Source organism: Pelophylax lessonae (assembly GCF_965119305.1).
Source record: "Pelophylax lessonae genome assembly, chromosome: 1".
NCBI classification, from domain to species: domain Eukaryota; kingdom Metazoa; phylum Chordata; class Amphibia; order Anura; family Ranidae; genus Pelophylax; species Pelophylax lessonae.
The window spans coordinates 774,312,622-774,340,491 of record NC_138768.1 but is presented as its reverse complement, the minus strand read 5'-3'; the positions used below and the strand labels follow the sequence as shown (position 1 = coordinate 774,340,491).

Here is a 27,870-nt window from a genome sequence, read left to right as displayed (position 1 = left end):
ATGACTGGAGAACTGGGGGAGCCTGAGGAAGTCCCCACAGCTAGTGAAGGTGGACAGCCTTCTGCTGACCCTGAGGCTACATTAGAGTTTGCTGAACTTAATGTGCACAAGGAAAACTTTGGTACTGATCAGAGAAAGGACCCTACCCTAGCTAGGGCTTGGAAAAATGTGATAATGGTTAATGGTATACCTGTTGAACCAGGGGACAGGCCCTGTTTTCCTTTTTTCAGCAGCAATGAGGATTTATTGTATCATGTAGATAAAAAGAATGATGAAATTGTTGAACAGTTGGTGGTCCCTAAGCCCTACAGACAAGTGGTGCTGGAACTTGCCATGGACACTTGCTAGGAGGTCATTTAGGGGTTGAGAAAACCACTGACAGGGTGTTACGCAGGTTTTACTGGTCCGGCATACAGAAAGATATTGACAATTATTGTCAATTCTGTCCTGTGTCTCAAATGACAGCCCCACTACCCCACTTCCGAAGTCCTTTAGTGCCCTTACCCATTATTGAAGTGCCCTTTGAGAAGACCGCCTTGAACCTTGTGGGTCCACTCCCCAAGTCCGAAACATATTCTTGTAATCATGGATTATGCTACCCGTTACCCGGAGGCAGTTCCCTTATGCACTGCATCTACTAAGAACATTGCCAAAGAGTTGTTCATGGTGTTCAGTTGCGTTGTGATCCCTAAGGAGGTCCTTACGGACCAGGGCACCCCGTTTATGTCGCAAATAACTAGAGATTTGTGCAAGGTTTTTAAGGTGATGCAGTTGCGAACCTCAGTGTACCACCCTCAAACTGATGGCTTGGTGGAACGCTTCAATAAAACATTGAAGAGTATGTTAAAAAAGGTTGTTAACAAGGTTTGAAAAAACTGTGACTTTCTTATTCCGTACTTGATGTTTGCCATTAGGGAGGTACCCCAGTTCTCTACGGGGTACTCTCCATTTGAGTTGCTTCATGGGAGACACCCTCTGGGACTCTTAGACATATTTAAGGACACCTGGGAGGGGGAGCAGACACCCCACAAAGGTGTCAGTGAGCATATCACTCAAATGCAGGACAGGATTGCAGCGATCATGCCTATGGTAAAAGAACACTTACTGCAGGCCCAAGCAGTCCGACAGAAAATATACAACAGGGGGGCCCGACTCCATGTTTTCCCACCTGGTGACAGGGACCTTGTGTTAGTTTCCACTGTTAAGAGCAAATTCCTGGCTAAAAGGCAGGGTCCCTTCAAAATAGTTGAAAGAGTTGGGGAGGTCAATTACAAAGTGTATCAACCAGGTAAAAGGAAGCCCGAGCAGATCTACCATATAAACCTGTTAAAGCCCTGGAAGGATAGGCTGGCACTGACTGTGAGATTTGTCCCTGTAACGCCTAGGAGTACTGAGTCCCCTCTGGTCCCTGTGGTCACCATTAACGACACCCTGTCTTATTCCCAAAAACAGGAAACTAGAGAGTTCCTGATAAGGAATAGAGAGAAATTTTCAAAGTTACCTAGTACGACTTCAGCGGTTCAGCATGTTACTGAACCTGGGGTCCATGTCAAGCTCAAACCGTAACGAATTCCTAAAGCTAGGAGAAAGGACCTCAGTGATGTTGTTAAAAAGAATGCTGAAGCTAGATGTCATAGACATGACTGGTATAGCCCCATTGAGTTAGTCCCAAAACCGAACGGTACTTGGAGGTTTTGTAATGACTTTAGAAAGCTTAATGCAGTGACAAAGTTTGACACGTAGCCAATACCCAGGGTAGACGAACATATAGGCAAGGCCCGCTATCTGACCACTTTGAACTTGACCAAAGGATATTGGCAAATACCCCTGACTTGGTAGCGCCAAAGAGAAGACTACGTTTGTGACCTCAGAGGGTTAATTTCAGTAAAAAAAAAATGCCTTTTGGGTTGCAAAATGCCCCTGCGACATGTCAGAGGGCCATGGACAGGACCCTAAAGCCCCGTACACACGTACCGATCGTCGGCCGACGGAACGTCCTACAAATGTTCGCGGCTGGTGTGTTTGTTGTTTGTCTGTTGAAAAGTGCTCCAAACTTGCCCAGGACATTTGTCTTCCGACAGAAAATGACGTCACTACGTTCCACGCACGTTCGCCGCTACAAAAGAGGAAGTGAGTGTTTGGCCGTGACCCTTCTGGGCATCTCGCGCTGATTTCGGTAGCATTTGTTTGGTTGACGACATTTCGCTATTTTCCGAGACATCGTTCGAGAATTTATTATGGCGACCGTGAATTCGTCCGTTGCTGTCGTTAGTGTTGGAGTTTTGGCTCTGAGACGACGTACGAGCAATAGGAAGAAGAAGCGGACCTCCTGGACGAAAAATTGGTTGCTTAACCGTGATCAATTTTCTCATATGTCCTTGCTGAGGGAGCTCCAGGAAAATAATCCTGATGACTTCAGGAATTATTTGAGGATGACGGATCCCATCTTTTACCGTCTTCTTGCCCTGGTGTCCCCCTATATTCTGAAGCAGGATACTTGTATGCGGCTTGCAATTACTCCTGAGCAAAGGTTAATTGCGACGTTGAGGTATCTTGCAACAGGGAGAAGCCTGCAGGATCTGAAGTTCACCACAGGCATCTCCCCCCAAGCTCTTGGAGTCATCATCCCTGAGACCTGCTCTGCCATCATCAAGGTCTTGCAGAAGGACTATATCAAGGTATGTTTGATTTTTTACATTACATTACATGTATTACTAGTTTCACCTGAATTATGATGTTTTTGGATGTACAGCAATTGACACAGGCCATTATTTGTAAACTACCCTCTGTCCGCATGCACATAGTAGTAAAGATGTAGATTATCTTTAACCATTTGTAAAATTACCCACTAACCACCCCACCATTCTCTCCTATGTGTCCCTAAACGCATTGCCTGTTAACAGTATTTTGAATTTGGGTCATTTTATTGCTTTCCCTCAAACAATTATTCCTTGGCCAATGTTTTAGTACCTAGTTAATGATTTATCTAAAATACATCAGTCCATCCATTCCCACCTATGATTCTGTATGTTTATGTAATGATGTTAAAACCTTCACTGACCACAAGCCCTAATTGATGTATAAATGCCCAGTTTTACTTACCCATCCCCCACCCACATGCTAAATCTCAAAGTCAGCATATACCAAAGCTCAAGTTCAGAGGTCTTCAAACTATGGCCCACCAGTTGTTCACGAACTTCAATTTCCATCATGCCTAGTCATGTCTGTGAATGTCAGAGAATTACAAGGCCTCATGGGATGTGTAGTTCTGCAACAGCTGGAGGGCCGTAGTTTGTAAATCTCAGCTCTAGCTGGTGAGTATAATGGGCCATACACACTAGAAGATTGTCAGAACAATTTATCCTTCCGATTTACCAAAACCAAATAATATGAGGTCCAACAAACACTTTCAAATCCTATGCAATCTGGTAGGCCCTTGCACTACATAGAAAAGTTAAATCTGCACGAAAAAGTCTTCAGAGAATCTTCTAGTGTGTATGGCCCTTTACAATATAAGAACAATAGGAGGTTGAAAAGAAATGTATGTAGATGTTACATCCCCATATCCAAACCTTTGCCTTCCTGTTGTATATTTTTTTAGCAAGTTGCATAAGCATTTAACAGACAACTGTGTGTGTAATTAATAATGTGATGTGCTCAAGCACTAATTTTATTTATTTTTTTTTTTTTTATTTTTTCCCCACAGTTTCCTTCAAACGCAGAGCAATGGCTGGAGATTTCTGATCAATTTCTGGAGAAGTGGAATTTTCCCAATTGTGGGGGTGCTATTGATGGGAAGCACGTCCGCATTGTCCCCCCTCCGAATTCCGGCACATTTTATTATAATTATAAAGGTTTTTTTAGTATAGTCATGCTAGCCATAGTTAATGCAAACTATGAGTTTATTTTTTTGGATATTGGCAAAAATGGCCGCAATTCGGATGGGGGAGTTATTGATCAGACGGAGTTCGCTCGTCGTCTAAAGAACGGCACTCTGAACCTGCCATCCAGGGAGCAAACTGTTGAGGGTATGAGCTTTGTGTTTATCGCAGATGAGGCTTTTGCGCTTGGGGAGCATCTCATGAAGCCCTACCCTCAGAGGAACCTCACCCCAGACCAAAGGATTTACAACTACCGGTTGTCCAGAGCTCGCAGAGTTGTGGAGAATGCCTTCGGGATAATGGCCAACCGGTTCCGGATATTCCTGACGTCCATAAACCTGGCACTGTACAAAGTGGATAATGTGGTCTTGTGTTGCTGCATTTTGCACAACTTCCTACGCAGGAATGCACAAAATTATGTATTGCAGCAACTGGATACTGACCCTGCTATGCCAGGTACAAGTGGAGAGGCCCAACCTTCTAACCAAGTGGAGTCCATGACGTCAATGGAAGTTGGACGGTCAGCATTGGCATCACACAGGGCCCGTCAGATCCGCCAGGAATATCTGGACTATTTCGTGGGGAGAGGAGCTGTGTCCTGGCAGCAATCACTGTCACACACCCATTAATCTTGTTAAAGATTGGACACACAAGATAAATGTCAGAGATATATTATTTTTCAACACATTAAACAAAAATTGCAATGATTCTGTATTGTGGATTATAATCATTTGGGCACATATGCCAAACACAATTATTTGGGTTAATCATGTGTTATATATGTGTGACTTTGGAAGGGTTAATACATTCATCAGTGTGTTTCTTGACTGTAGTCTCTCACCAGCTGATCCAAAGTGATGATGGCCATGTGTTATTTTTTAGCCAGTGGTGTAAATACAAGGGCCTTCTGCACCCCACAAAATGTACACAAACCCTGTCACATTGAGAACTAGGTCACACCCAAGGTTCATCTAATGTCACCTTACATTGGTGTTCATTGTCCAGAAGTTGCCCATACTATATATTTCATATAATACATTAGGGTATTAACAAAGTACCTACACCTGTTATGTTGTGTTCATTTATGACATCCTTCTCACTGCCCACCAATGTTAGGATATGTCAGTGTTATGTGAAACTTGATCATTGTTCATCTCAAAGTGTTATATATATAGGTAATGGAAAGTGAACTAGAGCAACGAACAAGCAATACACTATAGATTACACTGATCTCCCTACACTGATTGCTACTGGCAATATCAATGCCATATTGAATCCTAGGACTGCTAGTACCTTGAGTGTTGAGTCACACTTATGCGATGCGGGAAGTCTGCGACTTTGCAGCCTTCCAGCATTGCATAAGGGTGACCCGCCACTTACTTTTTCCACAGGATTGTATTCCACAAGTGTTAAGCACTGTGCGATCCAATCCAGATACATCAGAAATAAAGGGTCATGTGCGACTTGTATGCGTGTTCAGTGCGAATGTAGCCATACAAAGTGTATGTCTCAATTCACACTGCACATCTGATGGCATGTAATATCGTAGCGCACTGCTCCTTTATTACATGCGATCAGATGTTCATGCGAAAATCAGCTATACAGTTTGTATGGCTCAATTCGCACTGCACTCGCACAAAAGTCGCACATGATGCATTTATTCAGCCGCATCAGGATAGGATCGCACAATCGTTCAAACTTGTGTGATCCGATCCTGTGTGAAATGTCAGATCGCACTGTGATATGCGTTAAAACTGGGGGTATCTTTAACATTTCATTGACACCTCCAGCAACTCGCATATGGCAGTGACCAAAATGCTTTCATTAACATGTAAATATGGGAATAGGACAGCCATCATACATTTAGTGCTTCTTTACACAGCTTTAGACCTCGACCCCCCAACTAAAGTCTAATAAAGAATTGAACACACATTGTTGAATGTAAAAACGTTTTAGTATCAAACATTCACAGGGTTAGGGTTAGGGTTAGGGTTAGGGTTAGGGTTAGGGTTAGGGTGTTGTAAAGTGCTTTTCCCAAACTTGGGTACACTCTTTAACATCTGAGTGTAATTAAAATGCCCTAAAACATTCTAAAAAAATTGTAACATCAGGAACATCCCAATACAAACATTAAAAACCTAGTAAAATTGTGGCTTAAAATTTGCCAATCATGTCCACAAAATTGCGCATTTTGATTTGTAATGCCGTTGCAGTCTCCTTTATTTGTTCCAGGTCTGCGCAGCATTGGAGAGCCTCACGGGTCAATTTGGCTAATGTGCAACTATGTAAAACATGGTCTGTAAAAATTAAAAAAAAATGAGTCAATGTGAATCACCTACATGAGGTCATAATAATAGAGAAACATTTGGTGTCCAGGTAATCTTAAATTCCTCTCGAGTTAATACCTACCCTGTTCTTATGCTCTTTTGCCCTAGGCTCTTCTTCTTCCTCCTGTCCTCCTCCGATGCTGTTGCTGATGATTCTGCCGGTCTCCTGAGCTTACTATATATTCATTAGGGGTGTGAACGCATGATGACGTCATTGTGAGGGCATGGTTGTAATGTATATATATTAAGATGCAGAGACCAGAGACGGGCAGAATGCACGGCAACAGCATTGGAGGAGGACAGGAGGAAGAAGAAGAGCCTAGGGCAAAAGAGCAGACAACATAAGAGCAGAAGATTGGACAGCAGAAGAGTGGAGAGGAGAAGATCCAAAGAGCAGAGTGGAGAAGACCGGATGAAGATATTTAAGAACATTTCATAAACGTCTCCTGTCGTTATTCACATACACTTCCATTTATGTGGTTAATGTGTAGGGGTACTATGTACCCCATACCCATTCACATAGTGATTGGGGTCTGGGATCTGGGGGCCACCCTTTGTTAAAGGTTGCTTCCAAAGTCCTAGGAACCCCCTGGCCGCATGACCCCCCAAAACCACCAGACAGGGTTGTGGGGATGAGGCTCTTGTCCTCCTCTACATGGGAGTAAGGTGCTTTTGGGTGTGCGGTGCAGAGGCCCCCTGGCCCAAAGCAACAAAACCCCCCCATGTTGAGGGCATGTGTCCTGCTGTGGTCCAGGGGGTGTTTGGTCCGCTTGCTCGTTCTCTTTCCTGGCCTGACAAGCTGCATGCTTGTATAAGGGTCTGGTAGGGGTTTTGGGGGTAACCCACGCTGTCTTTTTGTTGTGGGCATACCCTCAAACTCAATACCACACACAAAAGGCCTGGTTGTGAACTTGGGGGGACACCCACGGTGGGTTGTTCAATTTTTGGGTGTAGTTCCCCCTCAAAATTCTTCACAACGCAAGTGGCCCCGCAAGTCAGAGCATCCTGATCCGACTTACGGTGCGACTTCCATTCAAATAAAGAGGCTCCCATAGGGAACTAGTGTTGTAAATTGGAGGCTAAAAATAACACTGATAAAAATCATTCTGAAAAAACCTACGTGGGCACACAATTGGCTCTTGGACACTTGGTCCTGGTTCCTCCACAGTTTCGGAACTGGCTTCCATGCTGCTTGGCAAGTTGCCAGGAGATCGGGCTTCTGACCTGGCTGGGGATGCCACATCCTGGCATGATGCAACATCTGCAATGTAAATTTGTAAGGGAATACAAGAATATAAGGTTAAACAATCATTGCAAATACACATATTTCTATGATCCCACTACACAAAAATCTGTGCCTACCAACCTTCTTGTTGCTCTGGTGTCTCATCACTTGTTGGCTCCACCAGGATTATTTCCGGAATAATGTCTTCATCTACATAATACAAAACATTGGCCATATCATAAAAGTCACAAGAGGTACATTTGTTAGGACATGGTGCCCTGCTTGATAGCTCTTTTAGTAACAAATATGAAGACATGTACATGGTTATCTACGAAAAATATGGTACATTAATGTTTGACAGTGCATAGGAACCAATTACCTTTAGTGGAATCTGTGCCACCTTCTGTGCCCATGTCCTCATCTTGTTCGGCAACTGCCGATGGAGCTGCCAGACCTCTCCTCCTCCTTTCCCATAGTTTGGCACGGAGTTTACGTTTTTCTCCTATTTAAAGGTTTGAATAATAATCTGTGATTAATAGGAATGTTTGCTGAGAAGATTCGTGCAGGAAAGAACGTTCGTTGCAACACAATACATATATTTTTAACTATGGCTTCCTGACTTTTAATGTCATATACTAAAACATCAACAATAGATCGATCAAATCACGACATGACAACTAAAATGAGTAATCTAACTTTTTACATAGACATTATAATCTAGACATGTTAATACAACATACACAAAATTATAAAAAACATATTGCATGATTAAAAAAATAAAGAAAAAATAAAACTTACTTTTTTTCAAAATCCGATGGATTTGGGAAAGCTGATCCTGCTCACGGTGTTTGAGGTCAGACCACCGTTTCCGAATCTGATCTTTCGATCGCTCGACACCGAATTTTTTGACCAAACAGGCCACCACCTTGTCCATGATGCCATCTTTCCTGGCATTGGGCCGATCGTAATTTGCCAACTTTCCATCGTAATCCATTTTTTCTAAAATGGAGACCATCTCCACCATTTCTGGCTTTGACATGGGTGTAGCCCTTGATTTTCGGGTGGCCCAATCACTTCGGCCCCCACTAATTGAGCTCCCAGATTGTTGAGACATGGTTCCTAATTAAACAATGATTATTCCACTGCCTCAGGTGTGAGTGTCGCATGTAGGCCTGATCTTCGGCACGTACACACCCCTGCACAAGCCCGCCACTGGAGGAGGAGTTGACGCCTGCGCTGTATTTAAAGGACGCCAGATCGTTCGGCCGACGATTCGCTAGCGGACATATCGAGAGTTGGAGCACGATCGAGCGGCGAATCACGACTTTTCCCCACAAACAAAGGTACGACTCTTTTAATAGAAAGTGTGTGTTTTGGGCCCTATACAGCTTTTATTAGGAATATCTTTATTATGTGCCAAAATACATGCTATTTTAATATGTTTTGTGTTGTTTTGTGTCTTGCAGGCATATACTGTCCTGCAATATGGTGGACAATTTCACCACCCACAACTTTTTAATAAGTTTTATTGATGAGTTCAGGCAACTGCCCTGTTTGTGGCAAGTCAAGTCCGCAGATTATAAAAATCGAAAACTCAGAAAACAGGCCATGGAACATTTGGTGGCCTTCTACAAGCCCGTCTGTCCTGGGGCAAATTTTACTTATATCCGCAAAAAAATAAACAGTATTCGCACTGCCTACAGGCGGGAGTTAAAAAAAATAGAGGAGTCCACCCAGTCTGGAGCAGGGGCACGGAATGTATATGTACCACGGCTGTGGTACTTTGATAACATGCGGTTCCTGGCAGACACCATGGAATCCAGGCCGTCAATTTCAACACTGCCTTCTACTTCGGCAGAGGGCTCAGTGTCGGTAGATCCAAGCCAGGATGAGGATTTCCTGGAGGAGAGTTTTACTCAGGTATGGCATTTCACAATATATTGTCTGCTAAAATGTAATCATGTAACAAAATTATAAGCTAAACCATAATTGACCCTTTAGGTAAACGGGCATAGCAAGGGGTTGGCATGACAGGCAACCGCCAGGGGCGCAGGCCAAGGGGGGTGGGTCACAAAAACATTGGCATTGTTTTATTGTTTATTTTAACAATCCACTCAGCCTGCACACCCCAGAACCCCCAGTTTGCAGGCGGATTCATGCAGGTGTAAAACATTGAGAGCAGCTTCATGCAGGTGTAAAACATTGAGAGCAGCTGAGCCAAAAGACCAGGAGACTGAGACTGCCTCTCACTGCATCCCCAGCACACCTCTGGTCTTACAAACACTGCTGCATCCCCAGCACACCTCTGGTCCTAACAAACACTGCTGTAGCCTCAGCATTCCTCTGGCTCAACCTTTTTTAATACAAAACTAACAGCTCCTGCAAATGATCCATCCATCCTTGCTTCCATGTCTCTGGTCTCTCACTCTGGGTCAGCAAGGCAGGTGGCTTCCTTATTCCTGTTTCCCTGCACTGCTTCACCCTCAATGCCCTACATCAAGTCCTCTGCAAGTTCAGGCCCCTCTCTCTCTGCAACCCCCTCCTCTCTCTCTCACACCCCCTCTTTCTCTCCCTCTCTCTAGCTCTCAACCCTCTCTTTCTTTTTCACACCTGAGACAATGATTGCCCACTAGAGAGCTCTACACTGGGCAAACAAGGGGCAAATTAGAAACTTTTAATGCCCTTTAATTTTTTTTGGGGGGGGTGGGTTACAGTTTTACATTGATCTTGGGGGGGGGGGGGGTTGTTGCCAAATACAGCTCCTCAACAAGGGCACTGGAGACCCTAGATATGCCACTGTATGTAAAGTCTGCTATTTGTTCACAATAATATAACAAACATGCATTTTTATATACACTATAACATTCTAATCAATTGTTCATTTCATCAACAGGGAAGTGTCACTGAGGAGGAGCCAGGTTGCAGCCAGGAGCCTGGGGAGCCTGTGGAGCCTGAGGAGCCTGCGGAACTCTTTCCACCACCACCTCCTCCTGCCAAACGGAGGCAAAAGAGGAAGCACGTGGATGACATCACCGACGAGTTTATCCAGGAGGCCACCATAGCCCTACGTCGGAAACCGGAGGCCAATGAGTCCTTCAGGAATATGACTGCCAAAATCCTGGATAAGGTGGACCTCAGGCAGTGTCAGTATGCCAGAAAAATTATTCTGGATGTGCTGCAAAACGCAGAAAACGGCATACTTACTGAGCACAGCCACGCATGCCAGGAGCACCCGTGCCCTCCACCTCCACCTCCACCTCCACCTCCACAACACCCACCACCTCGCCAAATGCCACATGGCCAGTGGCAATATGGCCAGCAGGATCCAAACCTGCCCTCATGGCAACCTGATTTCAGTTACCAGCAACTTTAATTTTTGTAACCCCCTATTATTTATTTTACCCCTGTTTGCCAGTTTCTAGTTTAATTTTGTCCAAATGGACCTTTTTTATGTTTAGTTATACGGAAAGTATTGATGTTTGCTTTGTTTTTTTTTTGCTGAGATCCAAAAAATAAAGAAAATTTAAAATAAAAAATGGCCTATCTGAATTTGTTAACATGTTTAATATTGTGCATAACCTGAAAAATATGTTTTAGACATTAATTCATAAAAGAATAAAGGGTCATATCAATAGTTAGATCTTTGGTGTGAAAATACAAAAATAATGGTGAAGAGTTCAAATTATTTAATTCTAAAATTTGATAGAACAGATAGAATAGACAAACATTATCTTCATCATAACAGAACACATGCCTTTTTATTAGAAAAGTATGGCATTATGAGCAGCATCTTCCTTCTTCTCACATTTATCAAGATGAGCATGTGCTCCGCATTTCACCTATTTCTTGGACTTCCGCGAGCCGAAAGTTCTTTCTGAATAAAATGTTGAGTTTACTAGAGAAAATTCTTCCGGGAACTCATTTGGTTTGATCATGCGTGTTGGGATTTGTAGCTGTGTGTCGGCAGAATTGTGTACTGACAGGCGAACAATCGTCCGTTCTGGTGTCGGCATACAAATATTTTCATGTTTGCAAGAAAGACTTTTGTCCGCGGATTGTGCGCAGACATCTGTCGGAGGCACCATACTAACACGCGTACAATCGGCAGATCCTTCGTCCACCGACGTTTGTATGCCGACGATCGGTACGTGTGTACGGGCCTTAAGACTTCACCGACAGAATGCAGCAGCCTATCTGGACGATATAGTGATACATAGCACTGACTGGGAGTCTCACTAGCCCTGGGCCTACGCCTACGCCTACGCTTAGCCCTGTGTTTATCCTGAATTTTGCAACTCTAGCTGCCTCACTAACTGACTTTACAAAAGGGAAAGACTCAGTAATCATGAAATGGTCCCCAGTAGCAGAGCAGTCTTTCCAAGTCCTGAAGAATGCTCTTTGTGCACAGCCAGTGATATACTCCCCAGATTTCTCCAAGGATTATTTGGTTCAGACAGATGCGTCTGATGTAGGCATACAGTAGGGGCAGTATTGTCGCAGTTACACAATGGGGAAGAACACCCTGTGGTGTACCTGAGTTGAAAAGAAATGTTTAGCCATAAAGTGTTCCATGGATGCACTAATGTACTGTTAGTTAGGGCGCCAGTTTGATTTAATAACTGACCATGCTCAGAGTTGTATAAAGTACTCGAAACCCATACTTGAGTAAAAGTACAAGTGCTCGATCAAAAAGTGACTTGAGTAGAAGTGGAAGTGCTCGATCAAAAAGTGACTTGAGTAGAAGTACTAAAGTATTCAACATTTTTTGTACTTAAGTATTGCAAGTAGTTTTTTTTTTTAATTTTGCTACTCAAGTACTGAAAGTAAAAGTACCAGTAGTTTTGAAAAAAAAATTGCTACTCAAGTACTGAAAGTAAAAGTACAAGTACTGTGTTATGTACTCAACAATATCCCTATATATATATAGTAGCGCAAACTTGTCAAGAAGCAAGTGCCAAAAAATACTGTGCCCACTGCACAAAAGTCCGAAATGCAATAAAAGTCACATAGGCAGCAGGAAAAGTTCAGAAATGACTCAAACAGTCCATATTCCTTCACTCTATCTCCTGGGATGATAATGTACAAAGACGTGTTTCTCAAAAGGATCACCACCACCACCGTGCTCCAAGGGGGGAAGAGAATTGCCCACTCACCAGATGCTGTGGCCCAACCCACTTTCGTGTTTGAGCATTCAGGCTTATAATGATGGTAACTGGTCCAGAGTATCCACAACGGGAATCACACCAGCACAGTCAGAAAAAGCTCAGCAGCATATGGGGACGAGAGAACATATTCCCAATAGCGTGATACCGTTTAAAAGGGTTTTATTAAATAAAAAAATAAAACATAAGGTAGCACACTCACATGTCTTGTATGTCATCAAACGCAAAAAACAGTCACAAATAGGAGAGGGATGCCCTTCGGGAGATGATGTCCAGGCTCCACGCCGTGGACGCCGCGCCTTCTGGGTAATCCGAACTCCTCTTACACAGCCTGGTTACACCGCCTGGTCACGCCCCGACGCATTTCGTGATTTCCACTTCTTCCCCGGGAGCGTGACTGCGGCGGCTTGGCGGTAACCTTAAATACCCATGCCCATCAACCCGCAGGGCGGGGCCAGGGTTGACATCATCGGCCATTGGTGGTTGCTCAGGTGTGTCTACCAATCACAGACTAGATTTACAGGATCACTTCCTCTCAATTGACTAATCTCTATGGTACATTACCCTCTAACCCGGAAGTAGGGTGGAGCCGAGGTCCACACCATCGGTTATTGGTGGATGCCTGTAGAATACTGGCCAATAGCGGGCTAAGACAGCACAGTAACCCTCTATCTCGCCGCTATTCACTGCAATGGGCCGTCCTACGACCCGGAAGTATAACACACCGGAAGTTAATTGCACCCTTATGCTGAAAGCAAAAAAAAAAAAAAAACACCAACCACTCAACCACCAATGGGCCGATGGTATACATACAAAATCCAAAGTGTATATACATAATAAAAACGCTGTAAATCACATCACTTTCCATTGGTAGTGACGATCGTGCTCTGACCAATCATAGTGATTGAGCTTTACGCCCAATCAGCTAAACTTCCTCCTTAGTTAACATATTACCCGGAACAATAATAGCACGGATTCCCGGCCGGATGTATGGACTTCATGACCCGGAACAATAATAACATAGAGTCCCGGCCGGATGTATGGACTCCACCCACCAGGAAGACCAAGAAGTTAATTATGTGTACTCAGTACACTCTGCACAACAGCGCCATCTACCAATGGAAGTGTAACAGTGTAAGGAAAATTTGTATGGAAGTTTAATCCATATACCAAAAATATCATAATAATAGACAAAAACATGTCACACCAGAAAAAAGAACACGAATCTATTGGAAACTAATAGGCAAAACTAAATATATAAATATAAATATAAACATAAATAAGTAAAATCATTAAAATAACCCTAAGCCCATAACCAATGCTAGACAGCATGAGTCACAAGCCTAGGGACATTTGTGTGTGCGGACACTTTGGGGGATCACAGTCCTCCCAATGCACATCATCCAAAGATGAAAGATCAAATATAAAAGATCAAGTATAAAATAATATAGAATTGGAAACTAAAATCAATAATCACTAATAAAACAATTTAAATCCAACTCTATATTTAATCCTACAGGGCTCAAAGATTGGGTCTGGAATATCCATTTCGTTTCGCACTTTGATAGTTCCCTAACCCAATTGGCACCCCTCCACGGGGGTGTCACCCGCTCGACACCCCAGAATTGTAGACAACTGGGGTCTCGTTGGTGATGTGAGCGGAAATGGGCTGGGACACTGTGCTCTGTTTTGCCCTTAATAATATTGCTGATGTGCTCCCCAACTCTAATTGTCAAAGTGCGTTTAGTTCGTCCTATGTAAATGATTTTGCAGGGACACATTAAAGCATACACCACATGCATGGTATCACATGTGATGAAATGCCTAATGTCAAAACTCTTGTCAATTGCTGCAACATAAAAGGACTCACGTCTCCTCTGATTTTGGGGGGTGTACGAACATGACTTACATCTTCCACATTTGTGAAACCCTCGTCTACCCGGAAAGAAAGAAGTATCCGGGGGGTTAAGGCTGAACCCTCTTTATATGGAACAGTTCCGCCAGCTCCCATAGTCCCCGAAGTGGAAGCATCCGGAGCTCCATCGGGAACAATGGGACAGGGAGATGAACCCAGGACACCGAATGTGATGAATAGGTTTCCAACTAGACCCCAAACCCCGTTTGAAACATCTCAGTGGACGGGACCCCCAAGGAGGGGACACCATAAACAACGTGGTAGGTCCCTTGGAAACCAAAGGGGAGGCACTAGAGGCTATCCCCAGCCTAATTATGTGAACACCCACAATTACTACCAACCATTAGTGGGACAGGATGCAACTGGAGATGGGACCCCACGCCGACAACCTTTTTTAGGGAGAGGCAGGGGCAGGGGGAGGGGGAAGAGTCGACCCCAACCCCAGGGACGTCAAGGGGAATATTGGGGAAACCCAAACCCCAACCCAAATCAGTATCCAAGCAACAACGAGGAGTCAGAGCGGGACGGCGAATACAACGCCAGAAAAAGAAGGAGGGAATGAGAGGACAGGGCATTTACAATATTAGCTCTGTCACTCTAACAGACAAAGAACTCCATATACTGGACCAGGGTCTGAAGTGTGCCCCTAAACGGACCCTTAACAAATTTAGTACTTACATTGACACACATAAGTACATACGCAAATTTAACATCAAGAAATACCTTATTAGTAACCCCATTAATTCCGTGAGTAATACTCATTCTGGTATGGCGGTGAATAGTGGTCTGAGAAACAAGTCCATATGGAACCCCCCGGTTAGAAATAACCAGGCAGTTGAAATATTCAAAAGTTTAGTTCTGAAAGACCTCCAGTACCTACCGATTGATCATTCTGTTAAGAATAATAGTAGACACATACAGGAGGGGTTGGAATCCCTTGAACAAAGGATAGACATTATCGTCCGACCCGCCGACAAGGGTGGGGGAGTGGTGATAATGGATCCAGAGTTTTATCACCAACAATTACAGGGTATGTTGGCAGATGAAACCACGTATGTACTGTTGTCAAAGGATCCAACTAGTGACTTCAAAAGTGACCTTAGAGTTTTGGTAGACCAGGGGTACAAAAACCATGTGCTAACAAAAAAAGAGAAACAATACCTGGTCCCGAGTGCATGCAGAATACCGATAGTGTACACGCTACCTAAGGTCCACAAGGATCCGAATTGCCCACCGCCCCGCCCGATAGTTAACGGGATTTGGTCGGTGTGCGCTAGGTTGGGCCAATATTTGGAAACCTTCCTCCAACCCAGTGTCGTAACTACAAGGGCATACCTTAAAGACACTAAGGACCTGCTCATATCGTTGGATGATGTGGTCTTTGGGGATGACTCGTCCGCTTTCTTAGTGACGGCGGACGTGTCATCCCTCTACACCATCATCCAACATGATGATGCTCTATTGGCCCTTAATTGGGCCCTGAGTAAGAGGGATGATTTACCACATAACCAGAAATTGTTTATCCGGAATGCCCTGGACTTTTGTCTAGGGCATAACTATTTCTGGTATAATCAGTCCTTCTACAGCCAGAAGAAAGGTGTGGCAATGGGAGCGAAATTCGCTCCCAGTCTTGCCAACCTTTTTATGGCAGAGTGGGAGGACAAACATGTATTTTGTAGGGAGAGACCAGAACTTCTTTTCTATCGTCGATTCATAGACGATATTATTTTTGTATGAAACGACACAGAGTCCTCATTATTGAACTTCATGAGCTATTTGAATACTAATACAAATAACATCAAACTTGAGTTCAATTGGAGTTTAACGGATATCCACTTCTTGGACGTAAACATAAAGAAGGGTTTGGGCAGATTAACTACGTCTGTCTTCTTCAAGTCTACAGATAGAAACAGTTACCTGTCTATTCAAAGTGGACATCACCCGAACTGGCTGCGTAATATACCGCGTGGCCAGTTCATGCGAGTACGACGGAACTGTACATTTGAAGACTATATCGCCCAAACCAATGTTCTTAAGGAGAGGTTTATCCAAAAGGGATATGACGAACAATCTCTTGAGAAAGAGATTGAAAATATTCTGGATATCCCTCGAGCTGCATGCTTGCAGAATGTGACGAGACCCACAAATGGATCTGACGATAAACAATGGAGTTTTTTGTCTGATTACTGTGAGGACCACAAAAAAGTAGAAGCCATCTTCAAAACCCATTGGAACATCTTGCAGATGGATGCCGTATTGGGACCTGTGTTGCCTGATGTCCCATCCTTCATTTACCGTAGGGCCCCGAACTTTGGGGACAGGGTGGTGAAGAAGATCCTTAACCCCCCGGATACTTCTTTCTTTCCGGGTAGACGAGGGTTTCACAAATGTGGAAGATGTAAGTCATGTTCGTACACCCCCCAAAATCAGAGGAGACGTGAGTCCTTTTATGTTGCAGCAATTGACAAGAGTTTTGACATTAGGCATTTCATCACATGTGATACCACGCATGTGGTGTATGCTTTAATGTGTCCCTGCAAAATCATTTACATAGGACGAACTAAACGCACTTTGACAATTAGAGTTGGGGAGCACATCAGCAATATTATTAAGGGCAAAACAGAGCACAGTGTCCCAGCCCATTTCCGCTCACATCACCAACGGGACCCCAGTTGTCTACAATTCTGGGGTGTCGAGCGGGTGACACCCCCGTGGAGGGGTGCCAATTGGGTTAGGGAACTATCAAAGTGCGAAACGAAATGGATATTCCAGACCCAATCTTTGAGCCCTGTAGGATTAAATATAGAGTTGGATTTAAATTGTTTTATTAGTGATTATTGATTTTAGTTTCCAATTCTATATTATTTTATACTTGATCTTTTATATTTGATCTTTCATCTTTGGATGATGTGCGTTGGGAGGACTGTGATCCCCCAAAGTGTCCGCACACACAAATGTCCCTAGGCTTGTGACTCATGCTGTCTAGCATTGGTTATGGGCTTAGGGTTATTTTAATGATTTTACTTATTTATGTTTATATTTATATTTATATATTTAGTTTTGCCTATTAGTTTCCAATAGATTCGTGTTCTTTTTTCTGGTGTGACATGTTTTTGTCTATTATTATGATATTTTTGGTATATGGATTAAACTTCCATACAAATTTTCCTTACACTGTTACACTTCCATTGGTAGATGGCGCTGTTGTGCAGTGTGTACTGAGTACACATAATTAACTTCTTGGTCTTCCTGGTGGGTGGAGTCCATACATCCGGCCGGGACTCTATGTTATTATTGTTCCGGGTCATGAAGTCCATACATCCGGCCGGGAATCCGTGCTATTATTGTTCCGGGTCATATGTTAACTAAGGAGGAAGTTTAGCTGATTGGGCGTAAAGCTCAATCACTATGATTGGTCAGAGCACGATCGTCACTACCAATGGAAAGTGATGTGATTTACAGCGTTTTTATTATGTATATACACTTTGGATTTTGTATGTATACCATTGGCCCATTGGTGGTTGAGTGGTTGGTGTTTTTTTTTTTTTTTTTGCTTTCAGCATAAGGGTGCAATTAACTTCCGGTGTGTTATACTTCCGGGTCGTAGGACGGCCCATTGCAGTGAATAGCGGCGAGATAGAGGGTTACTGTGCTGTCTTAGCCCGCTATTGGCCAGTATTCTACAGGCATCCACCAATAACCGATGGTGTGGACCTCGGCTCCACCCTACTTCCGGGTTAGAGGGTAATGTACCATAGAGATTAGTCAATTAAGAGGAAGTGATCCTGTAAAACTAGTCTGTGATTGGTAGACACACCTGAGCAACCACCAATGGCCGATGATGTCAACCCTGGCCCCGCCCTGCGGGTTGATGGGCATGGGTATTTAAGGTTACCGCCAAGCCGCCGCGGTCACGGTCCCGGGGAAGAAGTGGAAATCACGAAACGCGTCGGGGCGTGACCAGGCGGTGTAACCAGGCTGTGTAAGAGGAGTTCGGATTACCCAGAAGGCGCGGCGTCCACAGCGTGGAGCCTGGACATCATCTCCCGAAGGGCATCCCTCTCCTATTTGTGACTGTTTTTTGCGTTTGAGGACATACAAGACATGTGAGTGTGCTACCTTATGTTTTTTTTTTTTATTTAATAAAACCCTTTTAAACGGTATCACGCTATTGGGAATATGTTCTCTCTTCCCCATATGCTGCTGAGCTTTTTCTGACTGTGCTGGTGTGATTCCCGTTGTGGATACTCTGGACCAGTTACCATCATTATAAGCCTGAATGCTCAAACACGAAAGTGGGTTGGGCCACAGCATCTGGTGAGTGAGCAATTCTCCTCCCCCCTTGGAGCACGGTGGTGGTGGTGATCCTTTTGAGAAACACTTCTTTGTACATTATCATCCCAGGAGATAGAGTGAAGGAATATGGACTGTTTGAGTCATTTCTGAACTTTTCCTGCTGCCTATGTGACTTTTATTGCATTTCGGACTTTTGTGCAGTGGGCACAGTATTTTTTGGCACTTGCTTCTTGATAAGTTTGCGCTACTATATATATATAGGGATATTGTTGAGTATCTATCTATTATATATCTTTTTCCATATGTTTTAGTTAAGTAGCTGCATAGCCAATATATTTTTTTGGTGAGTGGTCCTCATTTTAAGCGCTTGGGATAGCTTATACCTTTATTTGGTTTTCGGTGGGCATTTAAGCTGTCATATTATATACTGTGTTATGTAGTTATTAAAGAAAGAAGTCAAAAGTTTGAACATCATATTGTTTTTTATTATTTCAAATGCAGCTTTTATTTATACATACAGTAGCATTTATTTTCGTATGCGCTGATAATACACATGTTTTGAGCTTCATGAAACCTGCCATCTACTGTTCTGGTAGTGGTCATTTTTATAATTGTAACGAGTAGTTAACTATGCAGCAGAAAAAATAAATATTGGCGTAGAAGTATTGAAATCATTGAAAAAATGTAGTGAAGTAAAAGTGGAAGTAGGAGAAAAAAATTCTACTCTAGGAAAGTACAGATACCGCCTTTCGGTACTTAAGTACAGTAGTGAAGTAGTTTTACTTAGTTACTATACATCTCTGACCATGCTCCACTGAAATGGATGGCCCAAAAGAAGGAGACTAATAGACGGGTGAACCAGTGTTTTTTGGCTCTACAGGATTAGTCCTTCACAGTAAAACACAGGCCAGGTGTTGAGATGGGGAATGTAGATGTCCTGTCCCGTGTTCCAACCCTGGGGTTGAAGCGGGGGGGGGAATATGTAGCAGAGCTAATTTAAACTCACCTGAGACAGCAGACAGTCAGTGCTCTCATCCTGGGAAATCAGACACCTTCTGTCTGTGAGAGAAAAAGGTTGGTAAAAGCTAATAAGTTGTATATGTGGAAGTTGACAAGCTGTAGGCTTGCTCAGCCTGGTAGTTCTGCAGCACATTGTACAAAGTGGAGTAAGGTGTATTATACAATATACAGCATTGTGTATAGAGTGTAACGATGTGGAATATATAGCGTACTGCACAGTGTATAGAATAGATTGGTGTGAATCACAGCAGAGTGTACAGAAGGGAGAAGTGTACAATACAGATTATACAGCACGGTGTATAGAATGGAGTGATTTTCAATATAAAATGTAAAAAAGCAATGTACAGTGTGCAGAGTACGTAGAATGTAATATCAGCACACAGAGCAGAACAGTGTGACATATAAAATCTAAAGTATGATATACATATAATATACATATTGGAAAAGTGTGGGATAATGACCATACAGCACATGGTACATAGGGAAGGTGAATAGCTCCCAGCTGTCCCTGATTTCGAGGGACTGTCCCTCATTTAGAACAAAATCCCTCTGTCCCACTTTCCTTCTCATTCGTCCCTCATTTTGGTCTGATATATATAGTTATATATAAAATGCACTACTTCTCTATCAAAAAGAGATGTACGATTCTCCTATAAGTGGGGCATGGCAGGATTTGTGCCCTATGCCTACATACTTTTACTAATAGGTTTTCCTCATTCCCATCTCAGAAAGTTGGGAGGTATGGTGAAGGTGTGTTGAGAACAGAATATACAGCACAGTGGTGTTCATGTACTAGAATTGGAGAGTGCAAAATCTGGTGCAGCTCTGTGTAAAAACCAATCAGCTTCCAGGTTTTTTTTGTCAAAACTTAATTGAACAAAGCTGAAGTTAGAAGATGATTGGCTATCATGCACAGCTGCACCAGATTTTGCACTCTCTGGTTTTAGTAAATCAACCTCAGTGTGGAGAGTGGAAAACTGTGAAGTACTGACCAAACAGCACAGTGAAAAGTGTAAAACAGAAACATTATAACGCCAATGCTCAAATATTCTAAAGAAAAATCTTCAAAATGTGGGATTGTCCTTGGATAGAATGGATCAGATAGATAGGTATGATGTTTATATATAAAATTTTGAACTTGCACTAAGCCACCAATGGAGCGGGGCTGCTGAACAAAGTCCTGACCTACATAAACTTAACTTAAAAAAGGAATGCGCTGTCTCTTTAAAGTAGTTGTAAAGTCAGAAGGTTTTTTTATCCTAATGCATTCTATTCATTAGGATAAAAAGCCTTCTGTGTGCTGCAGCCCCCTTCAGCCCCCCCCCCCATAATACTTACCTGAGCCCCCTCTCAATCCAGCCATGTCTGTGAATGCCTCGGGATTCTCCCTCCTGATTGGCTGAGACACAGCAGCAGTGCCATTTGCTCCTGCTGCTGTTAATCAAACTCAGTTAGCCAATGAGGAGAGAGAGGGGGTAGGGCTGAACTGCAGTTCCGTGTCTGAATAGATACACGGTGCAACGGCTTAGCTCAGGTGCCCCCATAGCAAGCTGCTTGCTGTGGGGGCACCCAACAGGAGCGAGGTGCTAGGAGCTCCACCCAGGGGCCCGAGAAGAGGAGGATCCGGACTGCTCTGTGCAAAACTACTGCACAGAGGAGTTAAGTATAACATGTTTGTTATTTTAATGAAAAAACAAATGGAGACTTTACAATCACTTTAAGGCTCCATGCACAGTGGGCTTAAATAAACTTCAGTTCCCTTAGCAGAAAAAAATGCTCATATAGAGCATTTTTTGTACAGAGTTTAGACAAGATTAGGAGAGTTTTGCATTTTTTCTGCCAGAAATCTCCAATCAGAAACACAAACCAGAATGTTTTTTTCTTCTGCCTCTAAACGTTGCGCTTAAAGTATGCCTTTAATTATCTTAATGTGCATTTACGCAAAGGATAACATTCAGCTGCTTCTACAGGCAAAACACAAAACTCCTGTAGAAGTAGCGATTTTTAAACCAGTGTGCATGAAGCCTAAATATCACGTATTACAACTAGTGAGTAATTTACATTCAAGTGACATGCAATATCCAAAAATATCTCAGATGATGTGCAAAATAGCTATACAAAGTGATAAGGTGCTGATCAATTACCAATTTATATGTACACAAACTGGAAAATCAAGTGTCCAAAAACAAAGTGAAAGTGCAAAGTGCAAAACAATCAGGAATATGTAAATGAAAATAACTGAATATCAGTCCATATTTTTAAAGTAAAAAAGTTCATAACTCAAAAAAAGTTCATCTAGGTGCTAAAACAAAAAGTGCTCTGTGCTCAAATAAAAAATTACAGGTGCTGCAGTGCCACAGACGTGCTCCCTAAGCCAAAGAGGCAGTATATGGCCTGGAGCTAAGTGAAACTAGGAAGAAGGCCAGCATGACTGGGGTCTGCAGAAGAGGCAGAGTATTAGTGGGGTGATGTAGAATGATGCATTCTGTTTACCAGATCGAAGGGTTCAGGGCAGAGGATGTGTCTTGTAGTGGGTAGAGAGGAGAAGGGAATCAAGTCAAAACTCAGTCGGAGCTCATCACAGCATCAGACAGGAATAGGCCAGGAGCTGAGGCGCAGCCTAGGCAGAAGGCCTGCATGACTGGGGTTTGGACTTACAGGCCACGGAACTAAGGGTTAATTAAGTTCAGGAGTTTTTAAGTAAATAAAGGACTTACCTTATTGGTGGAGGTCAGGGTGGGGCAGGGTGTGGTCTCAAGAGGGTCTTCTGGGGGAGTATTGCTTGTAGCTTCATTCCAGCAAGGGACAGCGCAGGGTGAGAATCTCTCCTGTGAAAAGAGACACAAATCAAGATGGAGGACTTGGAAAGCATGTTGGCCAGCGTTAGGGCTGCTGCGATGGCGAACGGACCTCAGTGGCTACGTGCCCAGATGCCAGAGGTGCTTCAGGGGTCGGGCCGGGCACCTGCTGTGCCCGTGCCCCACAGAGTGCGCGCTAGGCGGTCAAGGCCCCCTGAGCGCTTGAGTCCGGAGGTGACCCCTAGGGGTGGGCGCCGCATTGGGAGCCCCTTTCGGGACCCTTCAGCCCCTGCGGCAAAGAGGATGCCTGCCTCTTCTCCCGGGGGGGCTGGGAGGAATCCCCGTCACCGGCGGGCCCCTGGAGGGAGAGCGAGGTCGGTGTCGCGCTCCCCTCCCCCCTTTCATCGTGGAAGTGCGGTTGCGGCCTGCTCCGCTGGCGGTCGGCCAGCTAGGAGCGGAGCTCGGCGTGGGAGGAGTTCGGCATCGGGTTGCGGCCTTGCTGCCATGGCGGCCGGGACTTCCAGGGACAGAAGCGGAGGTACCTTTTGTGGAGCGAGCGGCGTCTCGTCTGGGGATCCGGAGCGGACTGCGGCGGCTGCTTCCCAAGTACAGAGTGCCCAGCGGGTGTTGAGGAGGAGAAAAGTGGCGGGAGATCGCGGTGGAGCTGCGGATGACGTCTTTGGCCGGCGCCTGGAGCTCCCTTTGCTGGATGGCGGTGGCGCTGCAGCGGACGACCGTTCGGAGGGAGAGCTGACCGGGTCTGAAGATGGTGAGCTGTCGGCGGGTCAAGATGTCCAGCAGGAGGATCGGAGTCAGCTGCAGGGATCGGGATCGGTGGCTGTGAGGCCGGGGGCCTCGGAACAGCCTGGTAAGTCTGCCTCTGGCAGCTCTCTTGTTGTCTCTCCGTCTGTGCAGTCTGGGGTTTCTGTGTTGGGGGGTCCGTGTGCCTTGGGGGGGGTTCCCGGGGTGGTTGGTGGGGGGGGTCCCTGTCGGGTGCTCCTGCTGTGGGGGGGAGGGGCTTGTGGCTAATGTCCTGCAAGCCTTTATGTCTGGATTCAGCGCGGTGCTGTCGCGCTGTGGGGATGGTGGGTCTCAGGCGTTGGCGGGTTCCCCGGTGCCGGCATGGACCGGGGGGGAGTGTTTTGGGGACAGCGGTTGGGGGGCCGGGCGGGCCCTCCCCGCCGCCCGTGCTTCCAGGGGCGGCGACTGGCTCGGGGTCCGTTTTGGCGGGCGGAAGCCAGGTTTCGGGTCCGGTCCCTCCCGCGGCGCCGGCTGTGGCTGAACCCAAGAAGACGGCGGGGGACGGTGACAGCGTGCGTCTGGCAGACGCGGCGCGTTGCGAAGTTTATGTGTGTTTTGAGGGCCCCTTGGGTGCTCATCTCAAGCCGGAAGTGAAGGAACGCATCTGGAAGGGTGAGTATGTGGAGATTTTCTCCTTGCTCCCCCTGGAAAAATTTAACCTGGATAAGTTTAAGCCGGAGGAGAGCAAGAAGGAGGAGGAAGAGAAGCGGCGTTATCGTCTGATCCCGAGGACTTTCGGGAATTGGCTGCAGGCGTTTAACATTTTGGCCTGCGTCATCGGGGAAAAGTCTCCTGAGTGTTGTTCGGCGCTTTTTTGTTACCTCGATTCTATCGGGGAGGCGATGCGGGTGTATGGGGGCGTGGCCTGGTTGGGGTACGACGAACAGTTCCGGCAACGGAAGGCAGTTCGCCCTGAGTTGCATTGGGACCACAAGGATATCGGCCTGTGGATGAAACTTATGACGCAGGCGCGGGGCTCTAGCGCCCCCTTTTCCGGGGGGGCGGGGGTGGCGTTTCTACCTCTGCACCGTCGGCCTCCAAGCGCAAGGGGTTCTGCTGGCAGTTCAACGAGGGGACCTGCAAGTTCGGGGGCTCTTGCCGTTTCAGGCACGAGTGCTCCAGTTGCGGGGGCACGCACCCTGGGTCTAAGTGCTTCCGGCAAGGAAAGGGGAAGCCCTCTGAAGCTGGAAAGGGGGAGGACCCCAGTTCGGGTGGAAAAAATGGCGCCGTTCTTAGGTAGGTATCCGGATCGGGCCGCGGCGCGCCTATTGTTTCGGGGTTTTTCCGAGGGGTTCGTGATTCCGAGTGCGCTTGAGAGTGTCCCCCCGGTGCCTGATAATTTACGGTCTGCCAAGCTGCATGCGGCGGTGGTATCCGATAAATTGGCCAAGGAGGTTTCCCTGGGCAGGATGGCGGGTCCCTTTTCATCCCCGCCGATGGGGGGCCTGGTGGTGTCCCCATTGGGGGTGGTTCCTAAGAAGAAACCCACAAAATTTCGGATGATTCACCATCTTTCGTTCCCAAAAGGGGTTTCGGTGAATGATGCGATTGATCCGGACCTTTGTACGGTGTCCTATGCCTCCTTCGATAGGGCGGTTGCGTGGGTTCGCAAGTTGGGGGCAGGGGCCCCTTTTGGCCAAGACTGACATTGAATCCGCCTTTCGATTGTTGCCGGTACACCCTAGCAGTGTTCATCTGTTGGGTTGCGTTTGGGAGGGTCAGTTTTTTGTTGACCTCTGTTTGCCCATGGGTTGTGCCATTTCGTGTTCTTTGTTTGAGGCCTTTAGTTCCTTTTTGGAGTGGGTGGTGAAGGACGTTTCTGGGTTGTCTTCCATCATTCATTACTTGGACGATTTTTTGGTGATGGGCCCGGCCGATTCCCCGGTGTGTCGGATTCTGTTATCCACGATTCAGCATGTCTTTGGGTCTTTTGGGGTCCCGTTGGCAGCGGACAAAATGGAAGGGCCGACTACCACTTTGCAGTTCTTGGGGATTGTCATTGACACGGGGGCGATGGAGTGTCGCTTGCCTCTGGATAAACTGAGTGACCTGCGCGCGTCGGTGGCTGCCGCGCTCGGGAGTCGCAAGATTCAGTTGCGGGCGCTTCAGTCACTGTTGGGGAAGCTTAATTTTGCTTGTCGCATTATGCCGAAGGGTCGCATTTTTTGCCGCCGGCTGGCGGCGGCGACGGCAGGGGTATGGGCCCCTCATCACTTTGTGCGGTTGTCCCCGGACCATAGGGCGGATCTTCTGGTGTGGCGTTCGTTCCTGGAGCTGTACAATGGTCGGTCGCTCTGGATGGACGGCATGGTGTCTCAGGGTGAGTTGGATCTGTTCACGGATGCGGCTGGGTCAGTTGGTTACGGGGCGTTCTTTCGGGGGCAGTGGAGTGCGGGGGTTTGGCCGGCTTCGTGGCGGGAGGCCGCGTTACTGGGCAATCTGGTGCTTCTTGAGTTGTTCCCGATAGTGTTGGCGGTGGAACTGTGGGGGGAGGCTTTGCAGAACCGGCGGGTCCGCTTCCATTGTGACAATATGGGGGTGGTCCAGGCCATCAATAATACGTCGGCCTCCTCTCCCCCGGTGGTGCGTTTTCTCCGGCATTTGGTCTTGCGTTGTCTGTGTCTGAACTGTTATGTTTGTGCGGTGCATGTGCCGGGTGTTGAGAATACGGTGGCTGATGCTCTGTCTCGTTTTCAGTGGGAGAAGTTTCGCGTCTTGGCACCGGAAGCGGAGCGGAACGGGCTACCCTGTCCGGAACACTTGTGGAGCATCGCCTTCGCTGGATACCTGGGTTGGTCAGGAACTCGGTGTGCCCGTCTACATGTTCGGCTTATGAGAAGGTTTGGAGTGAGTGGCATGGGCTGGTGAGTGACCTTGGGGGCTGCTTCTCGGATGGAGATCGCTTGGGTGCGGTGTTGTGTTTTCTCGAGCTGCAGGTGGAAAAGGGCACGTCCGTTTCGGTTTTGAGCAGGAAATTGGCGGCTCTGGCGTTTCTTTTTCAGTTATCGGGAGTCAGAGATGTGACCAAGGATTTTATGGTAAGGCGGGCGGCACGGGGCTTCAAGCGGGGTAAGGTGGCTCCAGACTCACGCCGCCCGGTATCTTTTGCTATGTTGGGGGCCATTGTGGGGTGTTTAGGTGGGGTCTGTTCCTCGCCATTTGAAGCAACCCTCTTTCGTACGGCTTTCGTGTTGGCCTTCTTCGGGGCTTTTAGGGTGGGTGAGTTGGTGTGTCAGTCCCGAAAGGGGGGTGGTGGTCTGGATGTATCGGATGTATCTTTCAAGGGGGCCGGGGTGTCCTTGCAGGTCCGTCGGTCCAAAACGGATCAGCTAGGGGTGGGACGGTGGATTGACTTGGGTGAGGTTCCTGGCTCCCGGGTGTGCCCGGTGCGGGCTGTCCGGGAGTGGTTGCTCGTACGGCCCTCGGGACCAGGGCCCTTGCTTCGGCATGCTGATGGATCGGCTTTATCCCGCTTCCAGTTTGTGTCGATTTTCCGGAAGTCCTTGGCGGCTGCCGGTTTGTAGACGGCCAACTTTTCCTCGCATTCCTTCCACATTGGGGCGGCTACGGAAGCAGCTCAATGGGGTCTGGATGATCGAGTGGTTCAGAAGATTGGCCGTTGGGAGTCAGGGCGGTTCCGGCTGTATGTCCGACCGCATTTGTTGTGAGACCGGAGGGTGTCGGTGGGTGCTGGGTGTCCTTCCTGGGGAGTCATGGGGGGGGTCTTGTCTCTTTCGTGTCGTCTTATGTTGTGTTTGTATGTGGACTCCTCGGGTTCCGTGTGTTTTCTCTTTCCGTCCTGTTCGTTGTTCTGTCTGCGGGAGTGGTTCCCTTGGTGGCTATTGTCCTCTCTGGTGTTTTGCAGGTTCTGAATGCTTGGTGTGGATCCTGGGGCACTCTTACTTGTTCTGGGGGGCAAAACGGGCGAAGGTCGACAGTTGGGTTTCTCTAGGAGGGAGGCCAGGGTTAAATGGATTGGGGTCCCGGGCATGCTGTGGTCCCGAGTGTTGCCTGAGGTGCACCGCTGCTCCAGGCTGGACAGGCCTCCGGACGTGCTCCTGTTGCATGTGGGGGGGAATGACCTGGGGTTTCGTTCCATGAGGGAGCTGATCCGGGACATTAAGTTCGACTTCCTGCGTTTGCGCACCCTCTTTCCTGACACGGTGGTGGTGTGGTCGGACATAGTGGCCCGAACCCCGTGGCTTTTGGCCAGGTCGGTGCACAGGCTCAACAAGGCCCGCATCAAGGTCAACAAGGAGGTGTCCAGATTTGTGGTCCGTAATGGGGGCCTGGTAGTTTGGCACGTGGAGCAGGAGCGGGATGTGGGTTTGTTTTTACGGGGGGATTGTGTTCACCTTAATGCGGTGGGCATCGATTTGTGGTGCTTGGGTTTGCAGGAGGGTTTACGCAGAGCTGTGCGGGTGTGGGGGGACGCCCAGGCGTAA

At 46.4% G+C, this 27,870-nt stretch overlaps 1 pseudogene across 1 annotated transcript; it reads left to right on the top strand.

Moving 5' to 3' along the window:
* On the top strand, positions 1 to 27,870 carry LOC309544781 (annotated as a pseudogene). Its single transcript has 2 exons — positions 1 to 121; positions 27,291 to 27,870. The product of its transcript is annotated as an uncharacterized misc_RNA (transcript).